The sequence below is a fragment of the Puma concolor genome, chromosome C1, assembly GCF_028749965.1.
Source record: "Puma concolor isolate L17-30 chromosome C1, mPumCon1.1.hap2, whole genome shotgun sequence".
Taxonomy (NCBI): domain Eukaryota; kingdom Metazoa; phylum Chordata; class Mammalia; order Carnivora; family Felidae; genus Puma; species Puma concolor.
The window spans coordinates 61,710,247-61,726,110 of record NC_141674.1 but is presented as its reverse complement, the minus strand read 5'-3'; the positions used below and the strand labels follow the sequence as shown (position 1 = coordinate 61,726,110).

The window sequence follows — 15,864 nt, the reverse complement described above, 5'->3', positions numbered from 1 at the left end:
TTTCTTAACAATCTTTATTCTATATATTTTAAATGAGATCATACCTTTTTTCCTCTTAACATTATTTATGCATTTTCACATTATTAAATAATCTTAAAAATATTTTTTTGGTTTTAAGTTTTATTTAAATTCTTTTTTTTTTTTTAACGTTTATTTATTTTTGAGACAGAGAGAGACAGACCATGAACGGGGGAGGGTCAGAGAGAGGGAGACACAGAATCCGAAACAGGCTCCAGGCTCTGAGCTGTCAGCACAGAGCCCAACGCGGGGCTCGAACTCACGGACGAACCGTGAGATCATGACCTGAGCCGAAGTCGGCCGCTCAACCGACTGAGCCACCCAGGCGCCCCAAGTTTTATTTAAATTCTAATTAGTTAACATATAGTGTAATATTAGTTTCAAGCATAGAATTTAGTGATTCATCCCTTATATACAACACCCAGTGCTCATCACAGCAAAAGCTCTTCTTACACCCATCACCCATTTAAACCATGCCTCCTCCCACCTCTCCTCCAGCAACCCTCCATTTGTTCTCTATAGTTAAGAGTCTGTTTTATGGTTTGCCCTTTTCTCTTTTTATCCCCCCTACATTCATCTGCTTTGTTTCTTAAATTCCACACGTGAGTGAAATCATATGGCATTTGTCTTTCTCTGACTGACTTATTTTGTTTAGTATAATGCTCTCTAGCTCCATGAACATCATTACAAATGGCAAGGTTTCATTCTTTTTTATGGCTGACATATATATATAAAATTCCACTTTATGTATACCACATCTTCTTTATCCATTCATCAGATGTTGGGCATTTGGCTCTTTACATAATTTGGCTATTGTTGATAATGCTGCTATGAATATCAAGGTACATGTATCTATTTGAATCAATATATTTGTGTCCTTTGGGTAAATACCTAGTAGTGCAATTGCTGAATCATAGGGTAGTTCTATTTTTAACTTTCTAGGAATCTCCATGTTATTTTCCAGAGGGGCTGCACCAGTTTGCATTCCCACCACCAGTGTAAGAGAGTTTCCCTTTCTACACATCCTATACATTTCTACAAGTCCTACAGTTTGAAACCGTTTTTTGTCTAAAAACTTCTGTTTTAGCCAATTCAATTCAGGTTTTCAAATCCTTACCTACTATAATTACAAGGTAGTCTAATGTATTACTATCATTTTGTACTATGTTTTTATTCAATCTTACCTCTTTAAGATTTTGTCCATTCCATGGATGCTTTGTTTTACTTCCAGACGAGCCTTCCTTTTCACATCAATCCTATGTTGTCCGTGAAATTTCATTATACCTCTTTGCTAGTAGAATTAAATGCCAGCTCTTAACTGCAGTATTTGAGACATTGTTAGGGAAAGTGGTTTTTGTTTTTATTATAATTATAATGTTTTAAAGAAGTTGAGCAGAGAAAAGTACAGGTGAAGTGTAGTGAAATGTAAGCATTTGTGGCTTTGCTTCCTTTCCATACCACAAAATAAATAATACTTCCCATTAAAGAAAAAAATTAAATGTTTTTGTTTCCAGCTGAAGAAATGGAAAAATCTAACAGCAAAAATTCAATGATGTGTCGGAAGTCTGGATTTCATACCATGATACAGATTCTATTCTCAATGGTCTACATTCAAGCTACTGCTTTGGTTTTGATACTTAATTTCCTGGACAGTAATGGCTATTGTCCCAACTTCATCAATTTTGGTATTTAGTGCTTTAATCATTTAAATTTAATAGCAACTTTTAAAGGAAATCTTTGGTTAGTTACCCATTCTTTGCTAGCATTCACCTTTGATGGTATTATACATATTTAATGCCTATATTTTTATGCAGAGAAGAGCTATCACTAAAACCAGACTTTTAATGGTAGTGTTTCCAACATAAATTGGAAGATGGTAGTAGTATAATTAAGTTTAGTAGAGTGTGAGAGGAGTGGAGACATTTCTGTATTAATCAAAGGTGCAGTGTCAGGAAATTAAGCAAGTCTGTGTTTCGGTAGAAAAATGGAAGAGGATCCCTTGAGTTTATGGTACATTATTATAAAAGGCTTGAAGGCAAAGTTCCCCTTTGTTAGACCTTTATCTGCATCCAAATGTAATTGTTGTCATTTGTGATTCTTTATAGGCTTCAAACTATACTGCAAAGATCAGCGCATCCTTTTAATGCTATCATTATTAGCTCGTGTGTTCAGATTCTTCTGTTTAAAGTTCTCAGTAGTCCTAGCCGTTCAGTTAGTCAATGCCATACTCTAATGTTCACATGTTGCTGTATATATGCAGAATAATTAGATAAGCTTTCTGAGGTTATTTTTATTCTTTTGAAAGGAGTTGAGAATGCAATAAATTTGTTCCATGCTGTTATTTATGGGGAAAATGAGTTGTATTTGATGATAGTTTACTTTGATGGTATTTGGAGAAAATTGGCAAAGTTTTGACTTTTTTTTTTTTTTTTTTTATCAATGGGCTTCTGTTTCTGGCACTTTGCTTTTAAAAAGCACCATGCCTGATGCTATACATAATAAATTCATCACATCATGATCCATAGCCAAGTCAACTTGGGAAAAAAAATAGCCTGCTCTCCATGTCTGGGCTGTGTATTCTGGAAATGACGGACTTCTGAATCTTAAACCCGAAGTCTCATTATAGGAATGGTAAGAGCCATATGGCCTAAAAAGCCTAAGGAAAATGGATAGTGAAGTACATCTGGCCCTTTTGGCATCTACCACCACATTCTGGTTGGAGTCACTATGGAAATAACAATGGATCCTCTGGAGTGAGGGAGTGATTTGGTGTTTCAAGCTAGGTTAATAGGCTGTCATTTTAGTTTTGGATGATGTTTACTATCACGAAGTGATATTCTTTCCATTAAATTCAACAGCAAATAGTGGGTTCCAGAAACTGTATATAGGTGCTGTGGAATGCAATTGTTGCCCTATAGAAGTTTGTAGTGGAGTGGGGAAAACTGTTATGCAAATGAATAACTGCGATATCAGGTGGTAAACGCTATCTATGAGCCAAGTAGAGAGGGTGAGCTGGAAGAAGTGTGTGTCTGAAAACCAGAGCAGCTCCTAGGTTGGACTCTGGGCTACTTCAGGGAAGGAGGCCGGGGATCTGGACTGCTAACACAACTCGGGCCCCTCTGTGGGCTTGCAGCACCTCTCAAACTCATCACGGACATCCAGGTCTCTTACTAGGGAAAGTTTATCAAAGGATATTATAGTGCCTAATCTGGACATTATCCTACCTTTCCCCACTCATCAAAATAAAAATGTGCCTTTTTAAAGAAGTTATAGTTATGCTTTAAGTGTATACTTGATTTTACTTGGCATCTGAGTGGTTAACCAACTGATCTTGAAGATGGATCCCTAAGATGGATACAACAGGAAAAAATATGTCTAATATGCAAGATATATTACATCTTATGTTACATTTTGTGTGTGGTCTTTGATTTGTCTGTCACACTCTCATTTAAACTTTAAATGACACCTTCTCAGGTATCACCTTTTTGCTGAAACTTTCCTTGCCTTGTTGTAAATAAGGGATGAACAAATACAACTCTATTTCTACTATTTTGACATAAATCACATTATATTCAGGCTTTATATCTTATTAGCTGTGTGGTGATGGACAAGTAATTTAACTTCTCTCTCCTCGGTTTCCTTATTTGTAAAATAGAAATAATGACCCCCTAACTCACAACTTTGCTGTGAGGGTTAATTGAACTTTGCGTGTAAAATCTCTGGCGTAGTATCTGCACGTGGTGATTTGTAATCATTGTTGTGTTTGGCTCTTCTGTAAGGCTATACACTTCTCTATGTCAGGAATGGCACCTCACATACAGTAGTATCTCTATAAATCTTGGCTTAATTATGTCTCAGCTCTTATAGATCTCAGGATCTTTCAGGTAAGAATGGTGGTAAAATGTTTTATTGCTTCAACTAATCTGTCAGAGGAAGAATCTCCTTGTAACTTACGGAAATTCTTTAGCTTAGAAGATCTTTAAAGAGTAATATCAAAGTAGGAGGCTTAATGATCCTATTTCAGGGCGATGGTGGTCTTAAGAACCCATATGATGTCCTCAACTGCATATCCTCCTATAATTCTGAAGGAAGAGATATTACCAGAATGGATAGAAGGATAGGATGGATAGAAGGCATTCTCTCTTTCCAGAGAGAATATCCAAAGAAGTGTTTTATAAATTATGTAGCCTATCCAAGGATAGAAAGCACAGAAAACAATATGTGTTAAAGGCTATGTTAAATGAGAAAAAAGTTCAGTTTTGATTAAAGAATCCATTTGAATCCCATCCCTACTTCCCAGCTCACTGGGCAAATCATTTATTTTAAGGTTCAAGATTACCATGAGGAAAGTGAGGTTAATTCTTTCTACTCTCAGGAATAGCATGAAATTAAGAATATTATATATGAAAGTACATTACACAATGCTTTCTTGAAGTAGCAGACTCTCATGTCTGTTAGCAAATTTTCCCAAAGGCAGTGGTTCTCAACTTGACTACACATTAGAATCTCCTGGAGAGATTTAAAAGCCCAGTACCCTCCTGCAGCTTTGACTAGTGTTTGGTATTTAGATACTCCTAAAATTCTGTTTGTGACTCATATGTGCAGTGAAACATTGTCTGACATGACCTTAACTTTGCCCTTGGAATGGTCATTACTTCTGTGAACTTCCCAACCAGTTATTCTATAAATTCTTATGCCGAACTTTAGGGATGTGTGCAAAAGTCTGTGTTGTGCAGAACTCAGAACTGAGCTCACACCCTTGGTCTGCCTAACTATGATGCACTGCTCTGTTTACTTAGGTATACCCTCTTCCAGGCTTGGGTAGGAGGCCAGAGTTCCCAATGAGAAAGACAACCATAATCCAACATTAGCATTTCCTGCTGAAACCTCTCAGACACATAGGTTGGGGCAATAGCCTGACCATCTACTTCCCTCTCTCTGCCTTTATCTCTAATCTTTCAATTCCATCTGGGTAGTGCAATCACCCTTATGTAAAATTCTATCATCAATTTGGTGCTCATCTTGACATACTAAAAAGGGTGTCAAAATATCATCAACTGAATATTTATGTCCCCCCAAAATTCATATGTTGAAACCTATTCTCCTAATGTGATGGTATTTGGAGAGGCAGACTTTAGAAGTTAATTGAACTTCTTTAGAAGTTAAAAGAAGTAACTTGAAGGCGGGATTAGTGTCCTTATAAAAGAGACCGAAGAGAGCTCCTTCACCCTTTTCACCATATCAAAACACAGTGAAAAGATGGCCATTTATAAAACAGGAAATAGGCTCTCATTGGACACGAAATCTGCTGGTAACTTGGTCTTGGACTTCCCAGTCTCTAGAACTGTGAGGAATAAATTTCTGTTGTGTTTAAGCCACCTAGTCTATGGTATTTTGTTGTAGTAGCCCAGACTAAACCACAAATAAACTTACAAAACTTTCTTTTTCAACAAAGACTGGTTTTGAAGCCTATTGTTTACTCTTATTTTCTAGTTAGAATAAGACTCAACTCTTACATTTCTTCCTTGTTAGTCATTGTTCCATGTGTTTTAAAATACTTTTGTTGGACTGAACAGTAGATCTCCCATGTCCACATCCCAGGTAAAAGAAGACACACTAATTCTCAGCTTTTATTTTTCTTTTGCCGCAATGTTTGGGAAAAACAACACTTAAAAGCTTATAGGAGAGGAATAGCTACCTATCCTAGCCCCAGTAAAGAATAACCCTTCCTATAATTATTGCCCTCCTTTTATTCTTATTTTACAACCTAATTTTAAGCCAAAATGCTTTTGATCAATATATTATATGCTAAATTCTAGAAGTTTTATTCCTAGTCCTTTATTATTAGTATAGTGCCTACTATTGTACTAGTAATGGTATTATTAGTAAAGTGCCTGTGTCTATTCACTGTGAGAGACTTTTAAAATGCTAGTACCTAGGGATGAGAATTTCTAAGCTCTGTTGTTCTTTGCAATGAGAGTAGCACTTTATGAATCACTATATATGCAGATCATCTGTGATCTACAACATAATTATATCCATCCTTTAAGAAACTGTTTATAGAAAAGTCTTATGACTATATTTCTATGTTACTTGTAATTTGCAAATCCAAGACATTAAAAAAAAATTATGGCAGATGATTCTCTAGAAGGTAAAATGAATAGAGGGGGTATCATACAATTTGACATTTTCTCTCACTTCCATCCTAGTCATCTTACAGGATTTAGAAATTTAGGAAGGGAAATTCTGGCTCTAGCCCCTATATCAGAATTCTTGGTTCATATTCTACTTGGCCATTGTGATGGAACCTCTCATTGCTCGCTGATGGCTGTGTTCTCTTCTTAGACTTGTAACTAGACTGTATTTTCCCACCCTCTTATAGCAGGTGTGGGCTTGTAACTGAGGCATGGTCAATTAGATATGAATCATTTCCACATATAACTCATAGTGCATCCTTCCTATTTTTTTTTTTTTTTTTTTTTTTGCCATAGTGACGCAACGGAGAGGATTCTGAGGACCTTGGGGGTGAGGAAAGGGCAGAACTATAGAGTGGAAGGAGACTTTAGGAGAAATACTCATTTGCTTTAGTTTTCCTAGCCAGAGGAATTAGAAGAGGGTAAAATAATTGTAAAAATATTCTTCTTGGATATGGGAAATTTACAAACTTTTTGACTCCACCATTACATGATCCTATGAGGGCAGAGAGACATTGCCTATTCTTCTTGTTGTTTTTTTTCCCCATATATGTTATTCCTCAAGTTTCTTACAATGCATCTCTAGATAACTGATTTTGTTTTATTTTTAAAAGTTTTTTAAGACAGGGGCGCCTGGGTGGCGCAGTCGGTTAAGCGTCCGACTTCAGCCAGGTCACGATCTTGCGGTCCGTGAGTTCGAGCCCCGCGTCGGGCTCTGGGCTGATGGCTCAGAGCCTGGAGCCTGTTTCCGATTCTGTGTCTCCCTCTCTCTCTGCCCCTCGCCCGTTCATGCTCTGTCTCTCTCTGTCCCAAAAATAAATAAACGTTGAAAAAAAAAATTAAAAAAAAAAAAGTTTTTTAAGACATAAAAGAGGAATCATTTGATTTGGTAAAGGTCTTAAGAGTTTCCATATCAAAAAAAAAAAAAAGAGTTTCCATATCACAATTATTTAGTCATTATTTAATTCCCATTTTAGGTTTTTAGGAATGTTTATGCTTGCCATTATCTCTGACCTCATCCTGTGTTCCAAACTGCATTATCCTTTCTCCCTTCCATATATAAAGAATAATTTTCTTCTATCAATTATTTAAGCTCACATAAAAATTATATATAAAATATTCCAAGTATATTGTAAAAGCATACTTAAACAATAGAAAACATACTACTTATTAAATATATATTATAGTATAAATTTTAAAAGTATATTTAAAAAGTGAATTTAATGAATACCTAGCTTTTTTCCCTCCCACTCTTACTCTTCCAGGGTAGCCACTGTTAATAGTTGGGCATATAGCCTTCCAACTGTTTTCTATTTATATATACATAAGTGTTAAATTTTTTTTAAATTTTTCTTTATTTTTGAGAGGCAGAGAAAGACAGAGCACAAGTCGGGGAGGGGCAGAGAGAGAGGGAGACACAGAATCTGAAGCAGGATCCAGGCTCTGAACTGTCAGCACAGAGCCTGATGCAGGGCCCAAACTCATGAACCATGAGATCATGACCTGAGCTGAAGTCGGATGCTCAACTGACTGAACCACCCAGGCACCCCATAAATGTTAAATTTTAAGAAAAAAGGTTTAAATTTCTACCACATTAAACATAATTTTAAAAACCTACAAGATTAGCGAAATGTTGTTTTACATAAGCCCTATTTTTCTTTACAGACCTTGAAATTAAAATATTAATTCCAAATTTACCAAAAAGTTAATTTTTTGAGCAGAGTTTATGAAAAATTTACATGCCTCCATGTGTAATTTCTGATGGCCCAAGGTGATTCAGAGCAATCCATGGAACCTGGATTGGGTTCATTGACTCATTTTTGTCATAATATTGAAAAAGAAAATGATGCTTAATTGTATGGTTAAATTGATACTGTTTCAATTAGTAAAATATTTCTGTACTTCTAATGTGATATGTTTTCCTTTTCCCCCCCCCTCCTCTTTTCAATTATTATTAAATCAACAGTCCTTGAAATTCTTCAGGAAATTCAGAAATTATAAGCACATAAAATTTAAAGCTATTTTTTATTGGATTGCATTATTACAGAATATATTCTATTCTGTATATTATTAATTTTGTAAACTTTTGAAAATGCAGAAATACAGGCATCTTTTTATGTTCTATGCATCTTTCTTAACACATTTTTAATTAACCTTTCCTTCCCTTCCCTTCCTTCCCCTCCTCTCCTTCCTCTTCTTCTCCCTCCTCCTCCTCTTCTTCTTCCTCCTTTTCCTCCTCCTCTTCCTCCTCCTTCTCTTTCTTCTTGCTATTATTAATAAGTTTCTGGGCCTATCTTATAGATATATTCTTATGAACATGTGTGTATACATCTGCTGGATATATTTTAATAATATTTTCTTTAACGTTTATTTTTGAGAAAGAGAACATGAGAGGGGGAGGGGCAGAGAGAGGGAGATACATAATACAAAACAGGCTCCAGGCTCTGAGCTGTCAGCCCACAGCCTGACCTGGGGCTTGAACTCATGAAAATCGAGATCATGACCTGAACCAAAATTGAACACTCAACTGACGGAGCCACCCAGGTGCCCCTGCTGGATATATTTTAAAAGTAAAATTGATAAAATTGGCCTCCAAAACCACTGTGCAATCTTATACTCCACTGTCTGGTATGGTCCGATGACTACTTTGGTAGATATTTCATGGGTTGTTCATTGAACTCTATTTTGAAGGCAGATATAAATGTTAGTAACACTAACATCTTGGGGCTAATACCATCATTCAATTCTAGACTAAATGTTTGTGTCGTCATAATTTTAAGCCCTAACCCCTGGTGTGATGGTATTTGGAGATGGGTCCCTTGGTAGGTAATTAGGTTTATATGAGACCAAGAGGATGGATTCCCCATGGTGGTATTTGTGCTCTTAGAAGAAGAGGAAGACACTAGAGACCTCTTTTGCTCTACCGTGTGAGCAAGAGGTGACCATCTGTAAACCAGGAGGAGCACTCCTGCCAGACGTTGAACATGACAGTATCTTGATCTTGGACTTTATAGCCTCCAGAACTATGAGAAATAAATGTGTGTTGTTTAAGCCATACATTCTATGGTATTTTGTTTTAGTAGCCTGCGCTATGACACATTCTATCGTCCTTTAGTTATTTTGTATTTCAAAGAACTAACTACAGCCCGTTCTCCCTTTCAGTTCCATTTACCAGTAATTTCGGGTTATTTCAGTATCTTCCTAGGGGAATTCCGTTTTTGGTGCAATGTCTTTTATTTATATTATATCAAGGGTTTGTCAGCTTTTTTGAGATTTCTCACTATCTTATGTGTAACAAGCTACCCCAAAACTAGATGGCTTAAAACAACCATTTATTTATTTCAAGATTAGAGTCAGCAGAACACAGTTCTCATTATCTGCGGTAGGTTTAGCTGATACTGACTGGGCTTATTCATGTGTCTGGAGTCCGTTGCTTCAGCAGTCAGGGGGCTGGCTGGATTCAGACAGCTTAGTTGAGACCATCTCGATGCTTGTGTCCTCCCTCATTATTCCACAGCCTAGTCTGGAAGACAGAGTCCCAACAGCAAGAGGGGAAGTGCTTAAACCTGTTGATTCCTGGGCGTCATATCATATTGCTTCCTCTACATTTGATTGACCAGACTAAGTCCTAAGGTTAGTTCAAGTTTAAGGGATGGGGAATAGGTGCCAACTCTTAACGAGCTTCACAAAATGGAAGCCAGTAAGCAGTATACTACAGAATCCATCTATACTGTTTCTTGTGATTCCTTTTATGATTTTAAGCTGCCTTGCTTCTCGTTGAAACCAATCCTTTCCACTCCATCTGCACTAAAGCCCAGTTGAACACAGGATTGACTTTCCTTTTCTTTGCTATTTAATGGTCCTCTTTTTTCAATTTTTATATATAGTTTTCAGATATATAAATGCATCTTTGTTTCATTAAAATTAGAGGTTTTGCTTCTGTTTCTTTCCCTTAGGTTGACAAAGAAATGAGAATCATCTTTATTACCTTCAAATTGAAAGTGGGCGGCAAGTTCTTAATACGACTGAAAATAGTAAGTCCTTACTCCATCTTTTTATTGCATCTATTTTCAAAAGTGTTTGAGGGCAAATCAAGCCTTTCCTTGAGAGTTTAAATTTAAAGTCCAATCCCTTTTCTCATGTTGCCATCTTTGTATATAAGAAGCAGTATTCAAAACAAGCTGCCTGAAACAAATTATCTCACAATTCAGTGTTCTAGCTTGCATTGCCTTTCACTGTCTATTTTAGAGAAGAAAATGAAGGAATCTTTTATTGCATGTGTCACAGTTAGTGTAATATTTCATTGCTATAACAAATAATAATTATTTCACTCTCATAATAGTTTACATAGAGGGCTATTCAAAATTGTAGGTTCATTCCTACTATCTTATTTCTTTGCTGTATTGAAGGGCATTATTCTTTTTTTTTTTTAAGTTTATTTTTGAGAGAGGGAGAGAGAGAGAGAGGGAGAGAAAGATCACAAGCACAAGCAGGGGAGGGGCAGAGGGAGAGGAGATAGAGAATCTGCTGACAGTGCAGAGTCCCATATGGGGCTTGAACTCATGAACCATTAGAACATGACCTGAGCCAAAATTGAGAGTCAGATGCTTAGCTGGCTGAGCCACCCAGGTGCCCCTGAAGGGCATCATTCTCATTTGAAGGCTTATGTTGAGTCCTAGGACTGCCTATGAGTATGCAACAGTTCACTGCAGGGTGTATGAGATAGGCCTGGAAGTGTACACACCATTTCTGTTCATATGTCATGATCTAGAACATAATAATGTGCCCCCATTAAGTTGCAGGTAAGTCTGTGACATAGAGAATAACTGGACAACCATGTGCTGGCAATACTCCCTTACTCAGGAAAGAAGGTATTCCAGTTACTATTGCTTCATAATAAAGCACTGTAAACTTCATGGCACCAAACAGCCTTTTATTATGCTCACAAATTCTGCAGATCATTAAAGCAGAAAGGATCAGCTACAGGAAAAGCTATGCTATGGCCCACAATGTATGAGAATTCAGCAGGGTAGACTGACATATCTGGGGGTGACTTGAGAGGGAGACTGAGACAGCTGAGGCTAGAAGATCTATTTCCAACATGGCTTTTCAGTCCCATGTGCGGCACCTGGGCTAGGAGGACTCAGGCTGGGATCACATGGTACTGTCCACTGAAGTACGCACATGCGACGTGTCTGTATCACTTGAGCCTGTCATGGCCTACCAGCCAGGTTCCAGGAGGGAGTATTCTGAGAGCAATTGTTGTAAGAGAACCAGCCAGAAGCTACATGGCCTTTTCTGACCTAGCGTGAGAGGCCACGCGGCATCACTTCCTCTATGTTCTATTGGTTACAAGCAAATCGTAAGGATAGCCCAGTCAGTGGGAGAGAAATAAAACTCCACCACTTGTTTGAATTGTGGCAGTGTCACACTGTAGGAGAGAATGTACAATGAAACGTATTGTGAACAACATTAGAAAAAACATCGCCACACAAAACAATAGATTTTTGCAAATGACAAATAAACTCGACCACAGTCTACATTAAAAGACAAGTAAGCAGAATATACAACACAGCCAATTGAAGTCAACAGCCAACACATCAGAAGCTCAAACAAGTTGAAGCATATTATTTTTCCTTGTAACCTACACTCCCTTTGAAAAACTCACTCCTCTCGCTTTTCCAAAAACAACATGCAATTTTCAAGTTTTTTGCCTTTACTCATGCAGTCTCTCAGTTTGAAGTTATCTCCCCTACATTATTTATTGAAATCCTTCAAAAGAGACTTAAATACTATCTCCTTAGAAAAGCTGTCACTAACAATGATCTCTCCAACAGCAGTTAATCATTCCCTCTCTGATTGCCACAGTACAAGTATTTCAAATTCTAGGTAGCACTTACCCTATTCTACTTTTATTATGATTACATATTTATAGATGCAATTTCTCCATTAGTCTGTATAGTCCTCCAGAGATACATCTTATCTGTGTTCACTTTTGTTTTCTCAAAAGGCTTTGGTTACAACAGGCTGCTTTATTAATCACCATAATAAATTGAGATGCAAATGGTCCTAAGTTAAATAAGCATATATATTTTAAGTGTTAATCCATAAGGAGGCCTACCTCTATGTGTGATCTCTTGTATGACTGGAGAAGGTTAGAAGTGGACAGAGTGAAGCAAACGGAGGAAGATTTTGGAAAATGGAGGGGATTCAGATCTTGATATTTTAGCATATTCTAAGGAGGGGAAATATGCATTTTCCCTCTGGTGCAATCAGTTCCAATATGAGTGAAAGCAATAGTCTATAAAAGCTTCATTATTAGTCCTATTCAATCCTGACTGCTTAGTGATTAGAAAGTTAATAGCTTCTTAGCCACATCTGGAAATTCAGGAAGAATTAAATCTTTATCCTCATTAGATTCTTATGCTCCCAGATGCTATGGTGTTTCCTTACAGTTTTGATTCTGGCTTTAGATACAACAATCCATATCAAAGGCCAAGGCCTCTGTTAACATCCCTTCCCTCTGGAACCCCATTGAGGTTTTACTTTGCCTTGTGAATCATAGCCCAAATGTTCATTCTTTCCTTCAGGTTGATTTAATAGATCTTCCCCCATTACTGTCTGTCAGACTGTGGCTACAGCTGGCTAACATGGAGCTGTAACTGCTTTTGGTTAATGTCACCCTAGAGTCAGGATGAACTGAGCTCAGATAGAAGCCACAACCTTCTTTGTTAATTTTATCTCCACCACTCTCTCTGTGGCCCCTGAAAATAGCTAATTATTGAAACTTTTCTTCCTCTATAAGCTAGAGATAAACATATTGATTCATTTCTCAGGGGTGTTGAATGGTTTAACTAGGACTATAAAGGATATAAAAAAATGTAATTCGATGCTATATTAGGTGCTGTTAGCAACATATTACTAATTCCATGAGTCATCACATTTGTATCACACAACTTAGCTATTCTTTGCTTTGATAATGATATTTTTTTCACGCCCACATTACATTCAGTTTTGGAATCTTCATGCCTGTTCAGTATTCCTGAGCAAATAGTGATCATGTGTTGTGTTTCCTTTTCTTCAGTTTATAATGACTTAGATGATTCCCCTAAGATAAGACATTTTAACACTTATTCATCCCAGCTATGCTGTAAAATCAGTTTTTCAACCAAACTTTTAACAAAAATGATTTGCTGATTTTAGAAAAAAATCTATAAAACTTATGCTTATAATTTTTTTTTTTTAAGTAAAAAGACCTATTTCTCTGGTAACCTATAAATTATAAGCATCTAATAGTTAAGTGTTGAAAATATGTTCTGGGTTTTGATAAATCCTTAAGTAGGTACTATTATTTTCTATGTGTTAAATGTTGCCTTTTTTCATAGCAAAGTCTGTATTTGACTCGCCTTTCCTTTAATTTCTGTCCTTTTCACTTCCTCGTGATTTGACTTGGGACCTGAGTAAATATAATCATGTTTTATAGATTCTGAGAATCACATCTAAAATTAGGATGCATCTTACAATCACTGATATTTTACAGCTGCTGTTGATCAGATGACAGCCGTGGCACGGTGTGTTAACTTGATGGTATTTGTCATACTGTCATTACATAAGTAGGGCTTGTATGTTTCTCACAATAACTTGTTTGGAGTTTAGTTGACATTTCAGATAACTTTAAGAAGTTTGCTCTATGGCTCAGTATTTTAACAAAGGTTATTTTGTATACTGAAAGTTCCAGGAAGAGAACCATGTGACATTAATTTAGTATGGTTGAAAGAACTATTTGTCTTTAGAGAAATGACCACAGTTCTACATTTTCTTGCAAATTGACACATAAATGCTTTCAAATACCTAGGGGAAAAATTTTTGTGTGTCCCAATACACCTCCTTTTATTTTTAATTTAATTTTTTTAAATTGAAATGACGTATCAATTTTAGGTATATAACATAATGATTTGGTATGTGTATATATTGCAATATGATTACCACAAGTTTGGTTAACATTCATTACCATAAATAGTTATGATTTACTTTTGTCTGTGATGAGAACTTTTAAGATCTACTCTCTTAACCATTTTTGAATATACAATACAGTATTATTAACTATAGTCACTATTTGTACATTATACCCTCAGGACTTCTGTTTGGAAGTTTATATCTTTTAAGTGCCTTTACCCATGTTGTCCAGCCTCCACCCCTGACTCTGGCAACTACCGATCTCTTTTCTGTACCTATAGGTGTGTTTATTTGTTTTTCAGATTCCACATATAAATGAGATCATACCCACCTGACAGTGAAACTGTCTGACTTATTTCACCTAGCATTATGCCCTTCAGTTCCATCTGTGTTATCAAAAATGATAGGATTTACTTTTTTAATTGCTGAATAATATTCCATTGTATCTATACTACAATTTCTTTATCGAGTCTCCCATGAATGGAAACTTAGATTGTCTTTATGTGTTGGCTATTATAAATAATGCTACAGTGAACATGAGATGCAGATACGTCTTTGAGAGAATGATTTCATTTCCCACAGATAAATACCCAGAAGTGGAATGGCTGGATCATATGGGAGTTCTTTTTGTAATTTTTGAGGAGCCTCCATGCTGTTTCCACAGTAAGTATAACAATTTACATTCCCACCAACACTGCACAAGAGTTCTCTTTTTTCCCACATACTTGCCAATACTTGTTGTTTCTTGTATGTTTGTTTTGTATTGTTTTGCTCTTTTTTTTTTTTAGGCTTTTTTTGTTGTTGTTAATAGGTATGAGGTGATATCTCACTGTAGTTTTCATTTTCATTTCCCTTATTATTAATGTTAGACACTTCTTTATGTAATCCTTTTGGTCAGTCATATGTCTTCTTGGAAACATGTCTATTCAGATCACCTGCCCATTTTTAGTTGGATTATTTTTTTTGTGTTGAGTTGTATGAGTTCTTTACATGTCTTGGATATTAACCCCTTATCAGATATATGGTTTATAAATATTTTCCCCATTCGTTAGGTTGCCTTCCATTAATGGTTTCCTATGCTGTACAGAAGCTTTTCAGTTTTAGTTGATTCGTAAATAGATGAGGCTGTGTTACATTTTTTTAGTGGGATACATGCAAAAAGATCATCTACCATATATTAAGCAAGGTTTGAAGGCAGGAGAAATCGACAATCCCATGGAGCAGATGAAAAATTTCAAAACAGAACGAGGCTGGTATGATCAATTCATGCATTGTACAGGGCAATGTTGATATGGTCTCCTATTATACTTTGTCAGGAACTTCCTGCTGACTTTAAACAAAAACTGCTTAACTTCTAGTGACATGCAATTCAGTGAGAAAGATGGTGAAATATTGTGTGTCATAGTTGAGCTTTTTTTCTTACAAGTGCATAAAATAATGACATCTTACATTAGATAGAATCTAGATTTAAAGATTATAGTAATAAAATTATACTGATAAATATAGGAAAAAGAAGTTAAAGCAAGATTGTTATAAAGCTATTTTTAAGGTACCATTTTTATGTTTTTTTCTTTCTAATTTTCAATAATAAGGCACCATTACTGTGTGTTTTCACCCAAGACATTGTACTAATCACTTTTATTCATATCTCTTTTATTATTTGTTTCTGTTCAGTAAGGCAAATATTACTATCTAC

General features: G+C 36.1%; 1 long non-coding RNA gene across 1 annotated transcript; it reads left to right on the top strand.

The window, feature by feature from the left end:
* Positions 1–9,512: 9,512 nt before the first annotated feature.
* On the top strand, positions 9,513–15,552 carry LOC147578100 (uncharacterized). Its single transcript, XR_015254196.1, has 3 exons — positions 9,513–9,845; positions 10,169–10,246; positions 14,751–15,552. It is a non-coding gene; the product is annotated as an uncharacterized LOC147578100 (long non-coding RNA).
* Positions 15,553–15,864: the final 312 nt, after the last annotated feature.